The 21,165-nt window shown below is 45.9% G+C and overlaps 1 protein-coding gene across 1 annotated transcript in view; it reads left to right on the top strand.

Annotated features, from left to right (window-relative positions):
- Positions 1-5,417: 5,417 nt before the first annotated feature.
- Positions 5,418-21,165, top strand: part of MTM1 (myotubularin 1) — a 92,406-nt gene continuing 76,658 nt past the window's right edge. The window contains exon 1 of the mRNA XM_080794704.1: positions 5,418-5,471. The gene's annotated coding sequence lies outside the window, so the exon portion shown is untranslated. The remainder of the gene's footprint in view (positions 5,472-21,165) is intronic.

Raw genomic sequence — 21,165 nt, forward strand, 5'->3', positions numbered from 1 at the left:
TAGAGATTGTATCAAATCTTTGGATCACTTTGGTTGGTATTGGTATTTTAACAATATTAAATCTTTGAATCAATGAACATGGGATGTCTTTCGATTTCTTTGTGTCTTCAACTGTTTTCAGCAATGTTTTATAGTTTTCAGTGTACAAATCTTTCACCTCCTTGGTTACGTTTATTCCTAAGTATTTTATTCTTTTTGATAGATTAATCTAAATAACAAAATGTCATTCATGCTCAACAATTATTTGCTGACATTTGGGTTTTTTCCTCTTTCATTTCTCCCTTTCTCATATATTCTGTTTCAGGCTTAATGTTGGGTCTCCAACTCTTCCAGAGTTTGCGAAGTAGCATACTATTCACTTCAATGTGAATCAGGCAGCCCCCTCAAAGTCAAAGATAAAGCTCTTTTTAAAAATCTGTTTTGAGTAAAATACACTTGAATGTATCGTGAAACAGTTCCTCATAGGGCTTCCTTCCTCTAAGAATTTTTTAGTGTAAGACTGAGATTTAAAAAAAAACAAACTCGTAATTGGCGAGAGAGGGTGGGCATCTTGTGAGCTGGTCTTTCTTCTGAGTTGCTTTGATTTGATTTGTGATATGACTCGAACCTGGGGCAATTTTTTCACCAGGCTGCTTGTAGACTAGACCTCAAAATCATCCCTAAACACCCTACGTTTATCTAGTGATGAGGGATACAAACAAGGCTGGCCCTTGGAAACCCTGTGATGTCATAACAATAATCTCTGCATGTCTGGCCTCTGTGTCCAAGAGGCCCTGGGACCAAAAAAGAAAAAAAAAATCTGTGTTTCTCTTTTATGTGTTTTCATGTTCCACTACTTGGCTAGAACTTCTACCCAGCACCTGGGAAAATAGACCCTGCTGACCAGCAGGACCTCTCCAAGGAGGCCCCAAACTCAACACTGAGCTTTATGAGAAAGTAGAAGGCAAACACCAGCAAGAAGCAAGAGCGCTCTCATCTGCTGTGAACAGAGTCCAGCTTGACTGTTCGGTGTTCTGGAGCCCCTCCTTGTGTGTGCTCATAGGTCACTGGAAGTTTCCAGAAGGAAGATGGGGGAAACTTCTGGTTTCTAGAGTCTACAAGTGTCATGCTCCCTCTGTCCAGACTCACCTCCCAGGTAAGTACTTCCCTTTTCACACCCATGGGGCTTGGCCACCATCTTCTTCCGGTGGGGCTTTTCCCTGGCCCCAACCAATCTCTTGCCTTGTAGCACACCCTCGGTATGTGTAGGGCAAGCCTCACCACCTTCTCCCTTTCAAAAACAAGGGCCTCTTAAAAACAACCAAGCAACCAACCAAACACAAACAGACTGACAATTCTGGGCCGTCTCCGGAAACTTACCAGAGGCTACTCACCCTCCTGCCCACACCCCTCTAAACTTCAGCTTTATAGAAGTATAGCCTATCCACAATGAAATGTACTCATTTCATGTTTAGAGTTTAATGAGTTTGGGCAGCTGTATACCATCATGTAATCACCATCACAAAGTATATAACATCCCCCCTCACCCCTAGAACTTCGCTCTTGCTCCTTTGCAGTCAATTCCCTTCCCACATCTCTGGTTCCAGACAACCACAAATCTGCTTTCTATCGCTATAGTTTTGCCTTTTTCCAAATGTAATATAAATGGAAGCATACGGTGTGTAATATTTTGTGTATTATTTATGCCATTCAACATCAGGTTATGGGGCTCATTCATGTGGGATGTATCAATGGTCCTTCCTTTGTATTGCTCAGTAGTATTCCATTATCTGTGCATATCACTGTTTCGCCATTCATCAGCTGATGGGAATTTGAATTGTTTATCTTTTTGACTACTATTTTAAAAGGCTGCTCTGCATATTTGTATAAACATCTTTTCGTGAGCATACACTGCCATGTCTCTTGGATAAATAGCTAAGAGTGGTATTTCTGGGTCCTGTGTACTTTTAACTTTATAAATCACTGTCAAACTGTTTTCCAAAGTGGTTGTATTGTTCTGCTCAGGCTACTTTTTAAATAAAGAGTGGGGAGGAAAGAAAGAAAGGAAGGAAGAAAGAAAGAAAGAGAGGGAGGGAGGGTGGGCATGAGGAGGAGGGGGGTGGAACCACTTACAATAAGCTTATAAAATTAGGTACTAATATCCCCATTTCCCGGAGGAGGAAACTGGGGTTTAGAGAGACGTACTTCCCCAAAGCCACACACCTAACAAACATGGAAGAGCTGGGATGCTCAGGGGCTTTCTCCCACCTTCTCCCACCTCTCTTCCCACTGGCCAGCCTGGCAGCTTAGGAACACTGCGGCCTTGACGTTCTAGACCACCTTCACCTAGATCCTTACTATGCTAGGACACAGCGACCATGAGAAGTGGCATTTGACTCCTTGTTTCAGAGACAGTAGCTAATGATTAGAAGTGACTTTCCCAAGGCCAACAGTTTGCTCCTCCTGACAAGGATGGCCCTTCCCTTCCTCCACCCTGGGCGCAGTGTAATGAACCCGGTAGAACCAGCGGTGGCAGTCCCCAGCCTGCAACAGGGGTGGGGACTGGTAGGGGAGAGCGTCAGCACTGGGCCGCATGTGAGGATGCTGAAGGAGAGAAGCAGGAAACAAAACTTTGCCTTTCTCGGGCCTGTTTCTCACCCAGGAGGCTGGGAGTGGGGGGCGCGGGTATGCCTGGCCGGGCCATGGATGTAGATTCCTCCTGGTCCTGCCTGCTGCACTTGCCCAGACTTGGGAGAACAGGCTGAAGCCCCAGGGACAGGAGGCATCTTTAGCCTGGGTCTTAGCCAAAGCTGGGGGATCTTGGGGAAGGGGGAAATGGGTGCAGGCTGTCCCACCCAGGAAGGTTACTGAAGAAGCAGCATTATGTCCGGTCTCGTGTCTTATGTCCCCTTCCTATTGTCCTGGAACCAGCCACCCCCCCCACAGACCCCCATGCTTTTGGTGTATGCGCATGTGCCCGTGTGTGTGTGTGTGTGTGTGTGTGTGTGTGTAAAATGCAGGGAAGCCTGGAGAACCCACAAACAGATACTCACACTCATACTTTGAACTCAGGCACTGGAGTGGTGGAGTCCGTTAAGTGACTGACTCTTGATTTCAGCTCAGGTCCTGATGATCTCAGGGTCCTAGGATCCATCTTCGTGTCGGGCTGTGCCCTTGGTGTAGAGTCTGCTGGAGATTCCCTCTCCCTCTGCCCTCCTGCTTGTGCGCGCTCTCTCTCTCTCTCAAATACATAACTCAATATTTTTTCAAAAGGTTGGGGGCTTGGGGCACCTGGGTGGCTCAGCGGGTTAGGGCCTGTGCCTTCGGCTCAGGTCATGATCCCAGGGTCCTGGGATCGAGCCCCGCATCGGGCTCTCTGCTCAGCGGGGGGCCTGCTTCCTCCTCTCTCTCTGCCTGCCTCTCTGCCTACTTGTGATTTCTGTCTGTCAAATAAATAAATAAAATCTTTTAAAAAATGTTTAAAAAAAAAAAAAGGTTGGGGGCTAAGCGCCTAGGTGGCTCAGTTGGTGAAGCGTCCAAATCTTGATTTTAGCCCAGGTCCTGGCTCTGACGTGTGCTCCCTCTCTCTCAATAAATAAATAAATAAATAAAATCTTAAAAAAAAACAAACCACAATACCGCAACCTCCTCCGTGGCAAGGTGGTCAAAGAGCTTTCCCCTCTTCCTTCAGCTGATCGTTACACCCACACCGCAAGGCAGGGGTCACTGTCTGCGTTCCACAGGCCAGATACTGGCCTTCGTACTGGACTTTTCTGCCTGAGCTGTGTCCTTCAGAGCTGGAGCTGGGGTAACCTCCTTAGGATGAGGAATGTCTCTGCTCTGAGGTCCCCATTCCCTGGTTGAGCAGAGGGCTTCAGCCTCATCTTTGAGTACAGTGCCTACCGTACGCAAGCTCTACCTGCTCCAGCGGCTGCCCCCTGTCCCTGTCCCTCAGTTCCAGGACTCACAGATCAGTCAGGAGCCCAGCAGGGAGCTGCTCTCGCATGCAATTCATACAATCAAGGAGCAAGTACTGAGTACTTTTTGTAATCCCGTACAGAAGTGAATGTGATTCAAAGGAGTTCACAGTCTGGGGAGGGGAGTTCGCAAGGCCACATGTAAGCAAATGATCACATCAGTGCGATGAGAAGGGCTCTGGGAGGACTAATTCTTCCTGGCCCAGGAACAAGTGCTCTTCTGCCGCCCTTCCAGGAGCCTGGCCAACCCAGGAGAAAGAAACGGCAAAAGTGAAGGGGGCTGGAAGGAGGAAAGAACATGGTGCATCCAGAGAACAGAAAGAAGGTTTCTGTGATTAGACCAGAATTTGGAGCAAGGAGAGAGAAGAGGCACATTGGGAGAGTAGGAGGGTTGGACTCTGAAGGGCCTTGTTACTCACCTAAGTCTGGACTTTGCAGTAAGTTTAGTGTGTGTGTGTGTGTGTGTGTGTGTACACATATAGTGATATATGATTGTATATAAATATGAATACACACACTGGTATCAGGTAAAACACTTGTTTTTAGATGCTGGGGTACTAACTAATGTAAGAGCAAAAAGATGTTAAAGTGCTCTTATTAACCATCGTTTACTTGAACTGTTTGTGTGTGTGTGTGTGTGTATAAAATTATTGTGCGGCACAAGGAATATCACACCTATTCTTCTCTGTGTCACGTTAAGTTTGTTTTATTTGATTACACATGGAATTCTCTTCCTGAAGTTGTCTTCCTTCTGGGTTTTTTTTTTTTTTCCCCTTTTCCTTTCTTTTTACCGTGTTAATGGTCGCCTGCTCCCAAACCTCAAAAAAGCAGAAGGGACTTCGTCCTGAAATGTTTCCTTTCACTAAGTCTCAAGAGAGTCCTTGGAAAGATGCTGGCGCAGCATGAAATACACCTCAGTGGCTCGTTGGGTTCGTGAGCTGTAGATTCCGCGCCGAGTCAGTGACATCTCTTCTTTTTTCCCCTTATAGTATCTCAGCTTCACGCAGCCCACCATTCGCACCCGGTAACAGCTCCACTTAGTGACATCTGCTGAAGTTTCATCTAGAGAGGTTTTCCCCCTGGATTTCCCCTTTACTGAAGGAAAACAAGGGGACACCGAGGAGTCCTGGGACTACGCTTCTAGCGGCCTCCGTCGGGCTCCTACTCCAACTTCCCTCACAGGGGCGGCTCCTTAGCGTCTGGGCCCTGCCCACTGGCATCGCATTTAGAACTACAACTTCCAGATGCCTCCACGCGCCGGACCTTTCAAAGAGGGCTTCCCAGCAGCCTCCCGGGTGAAGAGCCCCGCCCCTCGGGGCGCCCGCAGAGGCTTTCCCGGCGCCTTCCGCCCGTCTCACCCATGTCACGTGGCGCACCCCCGCCAACCGGCGCGCGGAGGAGGGCGGCGGGCGGCGGCCAGAGGCGGGGAGGCCGCAGGGGGCGGGCCCTGAAGGGGGCGGAGCGGGGCCCGGGAGCCGAGCAGCCTGGCAACGGCGGTGGCGCCGGGAGCCCTAGGTGGGTGCGCGCTCGCGGCGGCCCTGGCTCAGAGCCGGGCGCTGCGGGGACCTGCGGTGGGGGGCCGGGAGGAGGAAGTTGGGACTCCCTGGGCCGACGGGGGCGGCGGGTCCTCGCCGCACCCGCGGGTGTAGATGGCGGGGGGGGTTCGCCCGAGCGCCTCGCTGTCCCTGCCGGCCAGGGCTGAGTGAGGCCGGGGAGCCGCAGGCAGGTGTCTCCGGCTTCCTCCTGTTCCCCCCGCTCAGGGTCCCGGGCCGGCGACGGGCGAAGGTCGGGGCGGGGATCGGGCCCGAGGGGGGAACTCTGGGGGCGTCGCGGCCGCTCCCCGGACTTTGCTTCCCCGTCCTGGGGCGGGAGCGGGCTGGGCGGCCGTCCTGCCTCCCCGGCGACGCGCCGGGGCTGGTCAGTGCCTTGGCCCTCCGCCTGGGGTGGGTGCCCGTCGCATCCCCGTGGGTCCTGCGGAGCGGCCGCAGCCTGCCGCTGGCCGGGAAGCCCTATGGGGTCTCTCTAACAGAGTTTCGGTGTCACGCACGGGAGGTTTATCTGTTTTTGCAACAGTTGAGAGGCGATCTGAGAGGGAACGGTTAGTTCCCTGATACGCAGTCGGAAGTGTGCACAGGCACGAGCAAGCGCCCTTTGCCGGGTTGCCTCCCTTAACTGTCTTTTGCCGTGCTCAGGAAGTGAAAACTAATTTTAGTTTTTGCCTAAGCAAATATGAAATGAATCTGCTGTAAAGATTATATTATGGGCTTTATAGACGCATACTAAGTATGAGGTGGAGTGAATTGTGACTGGTTTTTAAATAGACATAATAGACCTTCACAAGAATGAAATCATGGCATATTAGAATTGACTTGGACCTTGAAGTTCATAGTAGTTCGTTTCCAGGATGGGGAAACTGAGGCCCAGAGAGTGTAACCCTGTATGATATTATAATAATAGGACCCAGGATTTGGGCAACCTAATGGCAAAGCTTATATCACAAGTCAGGTCTCTGGGGAGTATCTTGGCTTCTGTGGAACCCAGGCACTTTTTAATTTTTTTAATTTATTTTATCACAGCTTAGTTCTGTTCCTTGTGAAGTCTCCACCTTAGAGCCTTGAGATTGAGCCAGTGATTTTGCTGTAGTTCAAACCATTTTGCATTTCCTTCAAAACCAGTTTACCAGCCAAGTAAGACAATCAGGCTTGTTAATTTATAGACACATTTTGCTTTCATCTGACATGTATTTTGGGCACAATCACTTATTACCAGATTTGACTCAATGACTTTTGGCTGTTTCACAAAATCAAATGTATCCTTGAGAGATTCCACACCATGGAGTAGATTCCAACCCCTGAAAGTAGAGAAGATTCGTTGGGTCTTTTAGATTCTAGTTATTAAATGCTATTAAACAATTAAATGCTATTAAACAATTGGGTCTCCTTACCTTAAAGTTCTAACTTATATTGACCAAGTTGTCAGCGTCTTCATTTACCCTTTAAACCCAGGATGCCCATAGCGTGCCTGTGGCATCCCAAGTACCGTGAAGACAGCAGATAGCACCACTGAGTCCCTGCCTTACAGAACTTATGTGTGGGGAAGCAGACAACAATTACAACAATAAAAAAGCGATGATATGTTTTCCAGCAGACATGAGCACTATGCAGAAAAATAGAGCACTGAAATGTCAATAAAACAGGCTGGCGTGTTTGAGATTGACTTAGGAATTACACTGAATTGTTAGTTTTGGAGTGTCAGCTGCTGCTCCATTAAAGCAAATAATGAAATCCAAAAGTAAATCTGTCTAAATCAAAGAGGTTCTATGGAGTCATCGCTTCTCCAGCGATTGCCTCTTGGATCATAAATTCACCCCAGCCTCATTTTTGCATTTTTTCTTTTACATGCAAACAGTAAGTGCTTTCAAACACCTAGGGAGGTGACCTACTGGTCACTCCCTGTCTCAGTAGTCCCTTACTCTTGCTACAGAAGGTTCTGCTGAGGTTTGTATTCCTTGTTGATTTCATGCCAATGTCTGCCTGCCTCAGGCTACCTTACGCAGGGATTTTTCTTCCTGCACTCTGGTGTGTACTGAGAACCTACCACCTGAAACCGTGGTCATTCTTTGGGTTGTGCGCTTTGTAAAGAGACAAGTTTATTTGATGTTAGCTGTAGCGTAAAGAAGCATTCAACTTCTGGGGCGCCTGGGTGGCTCAGTGGGTTAAAGCCTCTGCCTTCGGCTCAGGTCATGATCCCGAGGTCCTGGGATCGAGCCCCACATCGGGCTTTCTGCTCCGTGGAGAGCCTGCTTCCTCCTCTCTCTCTCCCTGCCTGCCTCTCTTGCCTACTTGTAATCTGTCTGTCAAATAAATAAATAAAAAATCTAAAAAAAAAAAGAAGAAGCATTCAACTTCTTAAAAACTAAAGCGCTAGTCAAATGGCATGCATGATGTCTTACTGTGGAAGTTCGTCTGTTCGGTTCTCTTATATGCTGTATGTTCCATGACTTCAAAGCAAATTTTTTACATTTTTACAGGTTCTGAAAAATGACTAACGTTATTAAAAAATACTCAAATATTCTTTGTTCCAAAATGAAAGGAGGACGAACAAAATGTAGTTACTTTAAAAACCACTGAAAGAACAAGTGGTTCTTGCTCTTATTGAGCGCTCCAAAATCAAGAGAAAAGGAGAGACTCTTCAAGGCTTAGTAGGCGACATTCTGAACTGGTGGCCAAAGGATTTCAAAGGCCAGAGTTTTCTTGTTATTTCTACACTTTTTTTTCATTTTATAGAAGAATAAGAGGTTACTTTCATTATTCTTTAGTAATTTCCCTTCCCTGCATCTGACCTCTTTGAAGTTCTGCTTTCTTTATTTTCTAGTTTCTCAGTTCATTATTCTTTTTTGGCAGATGGGGGAGGGAGAGGGGCTGCCATTTGCATGTAAGGTATTGAGTCAGGATTTGAGTCCTGGCTCTAATATTACCTGTGTGACTTTGGGTGAGTTACTTACCCCTGTGCCTCAGTGTCCTTACCTGTAACATGAGAATAATAACACAAACAGCACCTGCCTCAAAGCGTTGTTGGCCAGACTGAATGATAATCTATGCTGAGTGCTTAGAATAGTGTCTTGCACATAGTAGGCACTCAAGAAAAGTTAACTGTTACTGACTAGAACTGCATGGAACTCCCTTGTTTGCTTTTAAAGATTGATTGATTGATTGATTTGAGAGAGAGAAAGAGAAAGGAAATGGGGGGGAGGGGCAGAGGGACGGAGAGAGAGAGAATCCTGGGCAGACTCCCTGCTGAGCGTGGAGCCTGGCATCGGGCTCCATCCCAGGACTCTGAGATCACCTGAGCCAAAATCAGGAGTCCAATGCTTCACCGACTGAGTCACCCAGGGACCCCCTCCCCTTGTTTGCTTTTAAAGAAAAAGAAATGATTCTATACATGTCCTAATGCACTTTTGGATGTCCAGTAAGTGTGATTTTTTTTTTTTTCTAGCCATTTCTCTGCATTTCATGGTTGACTCGAGCTTTTAGTTTCAGGTGACATTGGCAGCAGTGCCCACAGTTCCCGCAGTGTTAAATTCCCTTTGCTGTTTGGACTCAGAAATTACTTGAGGCCATATTTTGTTTGTTTCTACAAACATGACTAGAGCAAGAAAGGCCTTCTTCTAGTTCCTCTGCTTTGAAAGCAGGAGGGTACCAGGAGACCCAGCCGAGAGTTGGTCAGGTGAGACCCAGTTGCCCCCCTGTAGTTGGAGGACAGTTTTCTATGTTAAATGTTTACAGTGTATTCTTCCACTTGAGCGCCTGGACAATCTCATTCTTTTCTTTTTAAGAATGCACCCGGCACCTCTTTAGAATATTGGCACCATGGACTAGCACTTTCTTTCTGTTTCTGTCTGAGGAGCAAGGAATCGTCAAGGAGCCCTTGGTTGGTGTGAGGTGGCCAAAAGCTTCCCGAGTTTCGATTCCGGATGCCAGGTTCGAGTCCCATTTCTGCCCCTTCTTAACTCTGTGACATTGGATACGTCATTTCACTTCACTCCCGCTGCCTCTCCCAGTTGTAAGACAGAGCAGTGAGCCCTGCCAAGCTCCCAGAACTTTCCAGAGAATCGAATATGCATCAGTGCCCCTTCGTAGGCTGTGCAGCGTTATTATTATTGCATTCGTGTATTAGGTAGGCCATCGCTGTTGGGAGAACTGGTGTAAGAGAGCAGAGTCCTTCCTGTTCGGGGTCCTCCTCCCCCACAGTTGTAGGTGCGGCCTCTCTGCCTCGCTTTCCCTCTTCTGCCGGCGTTTGGTCGCCCCTCCCAGATGGGCCTGGAGCCGTTGGTTCGTACGAGCTTCCGTTTTATTGATTCTTAAAGCATAGTACTGCATAACCAGCAGTCACAGGGCGGTAGCAAGGCAATCTCTGTACCAGGGAATATTGCCTGCCTTTTTCTGAACTGTTTCAGAATGAAAATCTTTCCTTTTTCGAATCAGCACCTTACATTAGCTCCTTAATGCAGCCTGAGGCCCTGCCAATCTCTTCCATCCATATTAGACCGGATACTCTCCCTCCGGGGCTTAGGATGGGAAGACACGCAAGGCCTTGATTGCTCTCCAGGTCCCTGCTGCCTTTCACATTCCAACAGAACCGAGGCAGAGTGCTCTTTTCTTGTTATTTGGAGTTGTTTATTCATCCAGTATTGCCCTGCGTCCCCTCTTTGTCTTGATACGTTATACCTGCAGATTTCAGTCTTGCTTGTTTCATCTTCCAAGCTTGTGCAGAAGGGGGCCGAGGTTGGAGACGTTTTTTCCTGGGCAGGTAAAGCCTAACATGGCCCTCCCTCCACAGCAGACATTGAGTAAATGCTCTTTGACTTGAGCTGGACAGGAGGGGATATAGTTCAGAGTTGGTTGGACGTGTTCATTTCAACGAATTGGGTTGTACGTACAGAGACCATATCCCCTGACTGCAAGATGAAACGTAGCTCACACTCAGCATTGTTGTGGTCAGTTAGCAAATGAGTAAGAAAGTTCTTGGAGTCCAGTGATGGGAGAGGTCTCACACGTTGCCTTCCCAACCTCTGGGTTTTTGGACTATTGTCATGAGCACTTTTAGAATAGGTTCATTTTTGCTTTGCTTGTTGGTGTGTTTGGGGGGTGGGAAGGAGTGAGGGAAGTTGAAGGGTAATAATTGGAAGTAAATAAAAGTAAAAGTAAATTTAAAAAAGTAAAGAAAAAGTAAATTAAAAAAGTAAATAATAAAAAATAAAAATAAAAAATAAAAAATAAAAAAGTAAATAATAATAATTAAAAAAGTAAATAAAAGTAACTTGTTTGTAACTCATTCTGTCCTTATTCCCTTGCCTACAGACCTTGACAATGCAGTGATGTTCTTTCTTTAGCTTGTGATAATTGTTACATATTGATATCATGTCCTTGGGCTTTCCGTGAGAAGGAAGCATTGTTGCCAGAGCCTCTTAAAACAGAACAAGCTGCTACGTCCTAGGAAGGAATGGGCTGCTACGTCCTGGCGCTATGCTTTCCCCTTCAGGGGAGCTCTTGAGGCAGAGGTGGCCATGAAGGGGATTCGTGGCATTAGATGGTGGCACCCAAAATGCCCTCATCTAACCCTTAAGTTCCTCCATAGCCCTGAGATGACTTCGGTGGGGAATCAGGAGAACAGGGACTGTGCTGTCAGAGTTCATCCCAGCAGTCTGGGAACCAGCCCAAGCTGTTTTGCAAAAAGAAGAAATGCACCTGCAGGGGAGCGACCCCCAGCCTTGGCTTGTCAGTAGTGCTGGTGGGTCACAGTGACAGGCAAGATCCACACTTAGTTTCAGGGAGACCCAAGGAGGACGCTACCATTGACACTAGTTGGGTGGCGGGCAGGATATGTGAAACTTCAGTGGACACTCCGTTTTGAGCTTTCTGGTCCTGACGTGTTCCATGCCCACACGGATGCTTCCGTATCTGAGAGAGAAAGAGAGTCCCTCGATGGAGGGCAAGTGGAGCTGGCCCTCACCTCTTTGGAGTTTGTGCTGGGAGCAGAACAGCTGAGTTTTTAAAGTTGAGGCCAAGTAAACCCTGCTGGCCATTTCCTTTCTTTGCTGTTATCAGCTCTGACATGGTATGGTCATGTCTCCAGAGGTCCCCATCACTTGTACGCCACAAAACAGTTTTTCATTGGTGCTGATTTTCCTGATGCTCCTGGCTTTCCGCGGCTCCTGGGACCTTAGGGAGAAGTGCAGAATCTGAGGCCGCTCAGATCTGCCCAGCCAAGAATCGGCGTTTTAATGACATCCTTAAGTGATCTGTACGTAAATTAAAGTTTGAGAAGGCTGGCTTAAGTAGTAGTTTACATCCTGGCTTCCCCATGATCCTTTGAGACCTTGTGGTCCCTTCGAAAGATAATTCGAGCCACATGTGTAATCCATGTTCCTAGTAGTCTCAGAGAAACAGATGAAGTCAATTTTTATAATACATTTAACCTAGTATATCCAAAATATTGTCATCTCAACATGCGTATCAGTGTAATGATTAATGAGAGGTCTCCCCCCGCCTTTTTGTGCAAAGTTGTCAACATCTGTCACGAACTTTACATTGACAGCACCCCTCAGGTTGGACTAGCTGTAGTTCAAGTGTTCAGGGGCCATGTGGACTAGCGGCCCCCGTGTTGGACAGTGCAGCTTTGAAAGATACATCCTGGTCTCGATTTGCTGATGATGTCATCAGATTTGCTGTCAGTGCTTGGAGAGCAGTGAGAGCCGGGGTTGCCTCAGTAGAACTTGCGTTAACCACCCACGTAGCCTGTGGCAGACCCTTTGCCCGTTGGGATTATGTGCAACATTTATTTGAATTCAATAATTCAATAATTATTTGAATCCGCACAACATCCACACCTCATTGAAGACCGTGGCTTCCCCTGTTCCAGTTTGAAGAATGAAGAACTCGCCAGCAGCATGTGTGTGCAAGGCAGGCTTTTTTTTCTTGGTGTATCTTCAGAGAACTCGAGGATTGCAGCCTTCTTCTCTGGCTCACCCCAGGAGGTTGCGGAGTCCCTAAATAGAAGTTTCCATGTGCTGGAATACTGCAGGTCAGCGGCTGGCCACACCGGCCGCTGGTCAGAATCACCGGGGAGCCTTAAAGACCTGCTGCCCGGGCCCCACCCACTGACGCTCAGATGCACTTGATCTTGGGGGAGAGCAAACGTGTGCATTTCGCTTAAGTCGGAGAGCAGCTGCTGTAGGAGCGAGTCTCCAACCTGGGTGGGCCGAGAACCACCCACACTCTGGGTCCAAACGCGGATTCTGACTCAGTGGGTCTCCCGGGCGCTCCAGCCGGCATCAGCTGCCGAGAGCTGCCAGGTGACGCCCGGTGCCGCACCTCCCAGGCTCCGTAGCTGGCGCTTTGACTTCGGTAACCAGCTGCCCCGGGAGCACCTGTGGGCGTTTCCCACATGGCAGGTTCCCTGGCGGCAAGCCTGGAGTTTCTGATTCAGGGGGTGTGGGGTGGGGCGCAGGGGCCGCACTTGAGAACGCACCGTGTTTTCCGTATTACGCCACAAGGTAATTAGGTTTACTTCAGGTTTTGTGTAGGTACACCTCTAGTGCATATTTGTTTGGGCCTGCGTGGGTGTTGAATGATATCAAACCCCTTTTCTGCCTTTACGGAGCTCTGTTTTGTTCCCTCTTGGCACCTGTTAAGCTGATAGGGTATTTTAAGGGATTTTCTAATACTACATTGTAGCATTAACCCAGTTTGCCGGCCGGGCTGGCGTGACACCAGGGTGTTTCCTACTGCCGGGCTTGATCGGTAGTATTTTCTTCCTGATTTTTACATCTGTGTGTTTGAGAGTGAGATTTGGCTTTCCTGTACTGTCCTTGCCTAGTATTGGTTTGCTAGCCTTGCAAAGCGAGTGAGAGCATTCCCTTTTTCTGGTCTCTGGAAGTTCCTGTAAGATTGAAACGACCTGATTTTTTGAATTATCGGTAGGACTTGCCCCTAGAGCCACCTGGACCTGGTGGATTCAGTGTGGGAAGATGTTAAATACCTGTTAATATCTGCCATTTCTGCGGCTATGTCTGTCTTTTCATTCTTTTTATTTTTTAAAGATTTGTTTATTTATTTGAGAGAGAGAGAGACAGAAGGAGTGGGAGGGCGGAGAGAGAGAGATTCCCAGGCAGCCTCTGCCCTGAGCCAGACACAGGGCTCAATTCCACGACTCCGAGGTCAGGACCCCAAGGTCAGGACCTGAGCCGAAACCAACAGTTAGACGCTTAACTGACTGTGCCACCCAGGCACCCCCTCTTTTCATTCTTAAATCTTAATATTGTTTATGCCTTCTTTCTGTTGTTTTCTTAGTCTTACCAGAGGTTTGTCAGTTGTGGTTATGCAGCATGGTGTTTGTCAGTATGTGGAAACGAATGAACATAATTATATTCTCTAGTTTCTTCTTAATTTTTAATGAGTAAAAACTTTATATCATTTTAAAGTCAAGTTTACATCAGCGTGTATTCCGAAAAGCCTTACTTCTATCCCTGCCTCTTGCCAGGCATTCTGTTTCCCCCATGCCATCCCAGGTAATCGACATTATTAGGTTTTAGTTTATTCTTCTGTTTCTTCTTTTTTTATATGGAACGCTTCACAAATTCATGTGTCATCCTTGTGCAGGGGCCATGCTAATCTTCTCTGTACCATTCCAATTTTAGTATATGTGTTGCCAAAGCGAGCAGTCTTCTGTTTCTTCTGTATGCTTGCTGTTGTGCGTGCGCACACACACACATTTGCATTTCCCCCCCTTACGCCAAAAAAGCATATTACATACACTATTCAGCCTCTTTTCTTTTCTATTTTTCACTTAAAATATGTCCTGGAAATCACTCATTTTCTCCTCTCTTTGGACTTATTTTGTGGTTTGGATGTTTCAAAACATTAGAATTATTATTCTTTAGTTTTAGTATAGTCTCATTTCTGCTGTGATTATTTCATTCACCTTTGGGTTCAGGAATAGATTTTTAAATTTGCAAATATATTTTCTAGGTATTTTTAGAACTGATTTCTAATTTCACTGCGTTATGGTTAGAGGCTGTGGTCTGAAGACCAGTAGTTTTTTTGAGACGTGTTGAGGGTAGGTTTATATAGTGTTTTGTGGTTGGCTTCTTTCACTCAGCAAAATGCTTTGCAGATTCATCCATGTTGTCGCACAGACCCACAGCTGGTGACTTTCTGTTGTTGAGTAGTGTTCCACAGCGGTTTGTTTATTCACTAGTTGATGAACATTGGAGTTGGCTGAGTTTTGGGCCATGGTGAATAAAGCTGCGATGAACATTTGCTTACAAGTCTTTGTGTGGACTTGTGTTTTCATTTGTGTAAATACTTAGGCGTGGTATTGGTGGGCAGTGTGCTTAGTGTATGTTTACCTTTACAAGAAACCTTCAAACTCTTTCCCAAAGTGCTTGTGCCAATTTGTGTTCCCACTGGCAAAGTAAAGTATGAGAGTTCTGCTTGGGTCCTAGCCTCATCAACTCTTGTTATTGTCTGTCTGGTTAAATTATAGCCATTCTAGTGTGTGTGTGATGGCAGCTCACCGTGAACTTAATTTGCATGTTCCTAATGACTAAAGACGGTCAATGAGTATGTCTTCATGGGCTTATTGGCCATTTGTATATCTTCTTTGGTGACGTGTCTACTCAAATCTTTTGCCTGTTTCTTATTGGGTTGCCTGTCTTACTAAATTATAAAGTTATTTATATGTTTTGATTATAAGACCTTTATGAGATCTGTGATTGGCAAGTACTTTCTCTCAGACTTCAGCTTACCCTTTCATTTTCTTAATTGTGCCTTTGAAAGATCAAAGTTGTTCATTTTGATGAAGTCAGGTTTATCATTGTCTTTCCTCTGAAGGTTTATGCTTTCTGTGTTCTAAGAAATCTTTGCCTGATCTAAGTTTCACAGATTTTCCCATGTCTCCCTCTAGGACTTTCATAGTTTTAGCACTTCTGTTTAGATGTCTTGTGTCCTCCCCACTCCCCCAGGTTCATTCCCTGTATAATCCCCTTCCCTTGAGTTTACAGCCTTGTGAGACCTTGAGGAGAGAATCCAGCTACACTGCCAGCTCCTGACCCACGACCCATGGAAACTGTACGATAATTAATGTGTGTTGTTTACAGCCACTAAGTTTGTTATGCAGCAATATAAAACTAATACTTTTTTTTAAAGACTGATTTATTTATTTGAGAGAGAGCCAGCAAGCGCATGCAAGCAGGGGAGGGGGAGGAGCAGAGGGAGATGGAGGGAGAGAATCCCAAGTAGACTGCACGCTGAGTGCGGAGTCCGACATGGGGCTCGATGATCTCACAACCCTGAGATCACGACCTGAGCCGAAATCAAGAGTCAGATGCTTAACCGACTGAGCCACCCAGGTGCCCCTAAAACTGGTGCTTCGAGGCTTCATTTTAACTTGATTTTGTATGTTTTGTGAAGTAAGGGTCAGTATTCACTTATTTTTCTGTATGGTTATCAAAATGTTCCACCATCATTGGTGGAAAAGACTATCCTTTTCCCACTGAATTACCTTGGTACATTTGTTGGAAATCAATCGACTGTTGCTAGGACCTCCAAAAGATGGGTCTAATCCTGCAGCCGGTCTTTGGCAATTCCTTGGGACATTTTTCTAACTATTATGGCAAACTGCCTGTTGGGGCAGGCTAACTATTCCTGCCAGTATCACACTGTCTTGATTACTGAGGCATTTTTAGTTAGCCTGGAAATTGGATAATGGAGGTAACTCCAACTTTTTTTGCCCCCTTCAAGGTTGTTTTGGCCATTCTTGGTCCTTCGCCTTTCCATATAAATTTTGGAATCGTCCTGTCAGTTTCTGCAACAAAGCCCATTGGGATTTGATAGATCTGGCATTGGATCTCTAGATCAGTACTACCATCATAACAATATTGAGTCTTCTGATCCTTGAGCAGGATGTATATTTTCATGTATTTAGGTTTTCTTTAATTTCTCTCAGCAGTGTTTTATAGTTTTCCATGCATGATTCTTGTACACATTTTGTTAAATGTATCCCTAAAGATTTCATTTTTTTATATTATGCAAATGATTTTTTAAAAAGATTTTATTTATTTATTTGACAGACAGAAATCACAAGTAGGCAGAGAGGCAGGCAGAGACAGAGAGGAGGAAGCAGGCTCCCCACCGAGCAGAGAGCCCGATGCGGGGCTCGATCCCAGGACCCTGGGATTGTGACCTGAGCCGAAGGCAGAGGCTTTAACCCACTGAGCCACCCAGGCGCCCCTATGCAAATGATTTTTTAACACTTTCATGTCCATTTGTTCGTTGCTGGCAGTACAAATATCATTTATTTTAATGTTGACCTGCATATCCTATAACCTTCCTAAATTTACTTACCAGTTCTAATAATTCTTCTGTAGTATTCTTGGGATTTTTTGCATACGTGCCCATGTTGTCTGCAAATACGACTTTACTTCTTCCAATATGTTATGACTTTTATTTCTTATCTTATTAGACTTGCTAGAATTAGACTTGTTACCTTATTAAAAACTTGCTAGGATCTCTAAGAGCAATAAAAGCATCCGCCCTTGCCTTGTTCCCACACTTGGGATGGAAAGCATTCCATCTTTCATCATTAAGTGTGATGTTAGCTGTAGGTTTTTGTTTATTTTTTTAAGGTTTTTTTTTTTTTTTTTTTTTTTTTTTTTTTGGTCAGAGAGAGAGAGCGAGCGAGCAGAGGCAGAGGGAGAAGCAGGCTCCCTGTCGAGCAAGGGGCCCAATGTGGGACTCGATCCCAGGACACTGGGATCATGACCTGAGCCGCTTAACCATCTGAGCGACCCAGGTGTCCCAGCTGTAGGTTTTTCATAGGTGCTCTTGACTATTCTTAGTTTGCTGAGGGTTTTTTTTTTTTTTTTTTGAAATCATGATTAGATGTTGCTTTATGTTTGTGGAAACCATGTCTCGGATATAATCTTTAGGAAGGTAGTGTACATCATGAATAGCCTTGTCGACTCGACATCATCACCAGATTACTCTCCATTACCAACCACCACTATCTAGCTTTTCCTCCTGGTGTTGATAACAGAATTTCCTTCTGGAGCACGGGAACTTTTTTAAATTCGTCTACGGAGCAGCATATATTACTCCTTCAGAAGCCATGGAAATTCTCCGTCAGATGCATATATGTCATTGTTCTAGTACTGGTGTTTCTTCATCCTCTCTTTGCTACCCTTCTCACACGCATTTTGGCTTCTCTTTATCTCCTTGCCTTTTTTATTTCTGCCTTTTTCCTTAGATTATTTTCTCGCATCTGTGAAAACCTGCCCCCTGCTAATAGTGCCCCGTTTCAGAAGTGTATGTGTGTTCTTGCCTTCGGGCCTTCACCTCCTTGTGCAGCGTGGGTGAATGACCACCGTATTTATGACTGATTGCCCTACTCGGGGTCACTGCTTGTCATTCTCTTTCTGAGTCTCTGAGGCATCTAATGAAGCCAGTCTTTGGAGATCCCTTTGGACACTCCTCTTAACTATTATGGCAAATTGCGTATTTGGCAGGCTAGCTAGTCCTGCTGCTGATCTCTGCTAACCTTCAAGGTCAACCTGCTCTTATAAATTAGGACTAATAAAGATGCATCATGCATAGCATTTGCAACAGTTGGCCACATTGAAAAACCTCACTTGTGCTTTTTCCTTCTGGCCCATGTAGAGAAGGGACAGGAAACTCCAAACTATCCAGCCCATTTCTGGAACTCTTTGGAATTGCCTTCTGGCACCTTTTAAAAGATATCCTCAGTGGTGTCAAATCTTTGAGTGAGGACTGGGCACTTGGCTTCAGGCCAAAATAAAATTGAGGCTCATCTGTTCAATAGAGCAGGCACCCATGCTGTGGGTGCCTGCTCTATTCAGTTTTCATTGAAGAACCGAGACATGGTAAAATTCATGAGACGATGTCTTATGTCGCTCTAAACTCTAAAAGCAGCTTCAAGAGAAGAACTGGAAGGAGACCGTGAATGGTGCTGGGGCGCCTGCGCGGCTCAGTCGGTGAAGCGTCTCTGCCTTCGTTTCAGGTTACGATCTCGGGACCCCGGGATCAAATCCTGCGTCGAGTTCTGCACCAGGCTCCCTGCTCAGCAGGCAGTCTGCTTCTCCCTCTGCCCCCCAGCCCACTCATGCTCTCTCGCATGTGCTCTCTCAAATAAATAAATAAAATCTTGTAAAAAAAAAAAAAAACTTTGAATAGTGGCAGTGTTACTGGAATAAGGGCATACCAGCGAAAGGGACTGCTTTGAAGAACTCCAGCTACATGTGCCCTCATAGGCATTTTTAACGAAGGCGTCCTTACATCACAGTTGTACTTCATGGGGTCTTTATTTGATTTTTGTCTGCTAATAATGAAGTTTTTCCGTCTTTCTGATATACTCCGAAAACACTGTTCCATGATACAAAGTGCTATCGAAGTGGGCAGACAAGAAGGAAGGTATTGGTTCAGGGCCTCCCAAACATGTGCGTGGGGGAGGAGGCACTGTTTCTTTGCTCTTCTGTAAAATGGAGGCTAGAGTTCCTATTTGTGACCATCCGATTTTCTCACATAGAGATGGAATTCCAAGAAAACCCTTGTATCCAGCTGTGAAAGCATGAGGCATTCCTCACTTGACCGTCCACTAGAGAACCAGAGCCACCAATATCTGTTAGTGGGCAAGAGGGCCACACTGACTGGGTTTGAATTCTAACTTTGACAGTTCTTAGTGGACACGTTCTTTAACCTTCCTGTTCCCTGGGGTCGGGGGTTTTGATATGAAAATAGTAATAGTAGGGTTGTAAGGTTGTTGGAGGGGATTGAATGAGGTCATCTGTGCTTAGAACAGTGCCTGGCACAGAGTAGGAGGTCAGTAAATGGAAGCCATGATCATTATCCACGAGCGGATGTTCTACCTTGCTTTTTAACTGTGGAGTGCCACCTGTATGATTGGCTTTATTACTCTTTAGTTTCTATATATTCATTGTCTTTATTGCTATTTTACTTATATTTAATCATCTCCCCAACTCATTTGCTAGCTCCTTGCAGATCTATCTTTGTTTCTTCTCAGAACTTCCTGCTGTGCCCCTGAGTAGTTGCCCAGTATGTAATTATCAACCGATTTTGGACCTCTTTGGAAGTAATGACATACACAGAGCAAGGAGTATCTCAGAAATAGTGGGCTTGGTGTCATTTCATTATTTCTTCTCAGAAGCTGTATTAATATTTTAGTGCTGGTTAATTTAATGGGTATTTAGTGAGTCCTTATAGATGGCCTGACAGACTAACTTGTTCTGAATGTAACCATATGTTTATGTGACTGTATTGTAGATTGTTAATTTCTCTAGTTAATTTCTTGCCTGTTAGAGGTTGGATTGCATCCCCCCAAAAGATATGTTGCTAGACCTAGCCCCCAGTACCTTGTAATGGGATTTATTTTGAAATAAGGTCTTTGTAGGTATAACTAGTTGAGATCATACTGGAGTTGGGTGGGCCCTTCATCCAATATGACTGAGGTCCTTATAAGAAAGAAGGAGACCATGTGAAGACCCAGACATATGGGGACAGCTCTGTGTGACAGAGATCGGAGTGATGTAGCTACAGGCCAAGGAATGCCAAGGACTGCCCACCACCAGCAGAAGCTAGGAAGAAGCGAGGAAGGGTTCAGAACCTCCCCTAGTGCCTTCAGAGGAGCGTAGCCCTGCACATACCTTCATTTCAGACTCAGCCTCCAAAACTCGAGAAAAGAAATTTCTCTTATAAGCCGTCTGGTTTGTGGTTCTTTGTTAGAGTAGCCCCAGGAAACTCAGACACTTTCCCCCCCCTTGCTGCTTGAATCAGAGCATTGATAACCCTAAGATTTCATCTCAAATGGTCGGTTTGCCTATATTTTCATCCATTATTCATCTTCTCTGTATAATTAAAAAATAGATTTACAGCAAATCAGACAAAGGTATTGGGAAATCTGATATAAAAATACCATTGCAGTTCTCCTACAACTGTGCCGGAAGTGGGAGACATAAAATTTATAAGATGTTTGTAGCAGAACGGTTTGTAATAGGGAAACCTGGAACCGGTTCGGAAGACACAGTGTGGAGCAACGGACGTGTATGCAGCGGTGAAAATATGGGGCGCACAGCTCCATACGGCTGCGTGATGTGGCTCTCCCGACCGTGCCGTGCAAGCAAAGCAACGGGCAGAAGAATGTGGAATGATTCCATTTATGCGTAAAAGGCCAAAAACAACATCATTTAGGGATATTTACATTGATGAGAAGGGACACAGATATGCAAAGGAGTTATAAACACACACATTGGCCCTAGGGAGGGAGGTCGGCGTACCTTTAATAGCTGAAGACTCACGTCTCCAAAGTCACGAAAGTTTGTGGAGGTGATTGATACTGCCTTCATGGATTCATAGACTGAGTGCCCAGGCTGCCGCATGCTGGCGCCACAAGGGGAAACAGCCCTCGCTCTGGGGAAGCGCAGATCGAACAGTACAAGTCGTCAGTGGATAAGTACAGTATAGCGTGAGAAGTGAAATATTAGAAATCTGGACGGTGTACAGAGAAGCAAGGTGTGTGTGTGTACGTGCCCGCGGGGAAGTCCGGGAAATCTTCCTGTGTCTTGAAGCTGGTAGGTACATAAGGACCTAGTACCAGCAAAGCCGCTGCTCCTCCTCCG

The sequence above is a fragment of the Martes martes genome, assembly GCF_963455335.1.
Source record: "Martes martes genome assembly, chromosome: X".
In the NCBI taxonomy this organism is placed as follows: Eukaryota; Metazoa; Chordata; class Mammalia; order Carnivora; family Mustelidae; genus Martes; species Martes martes.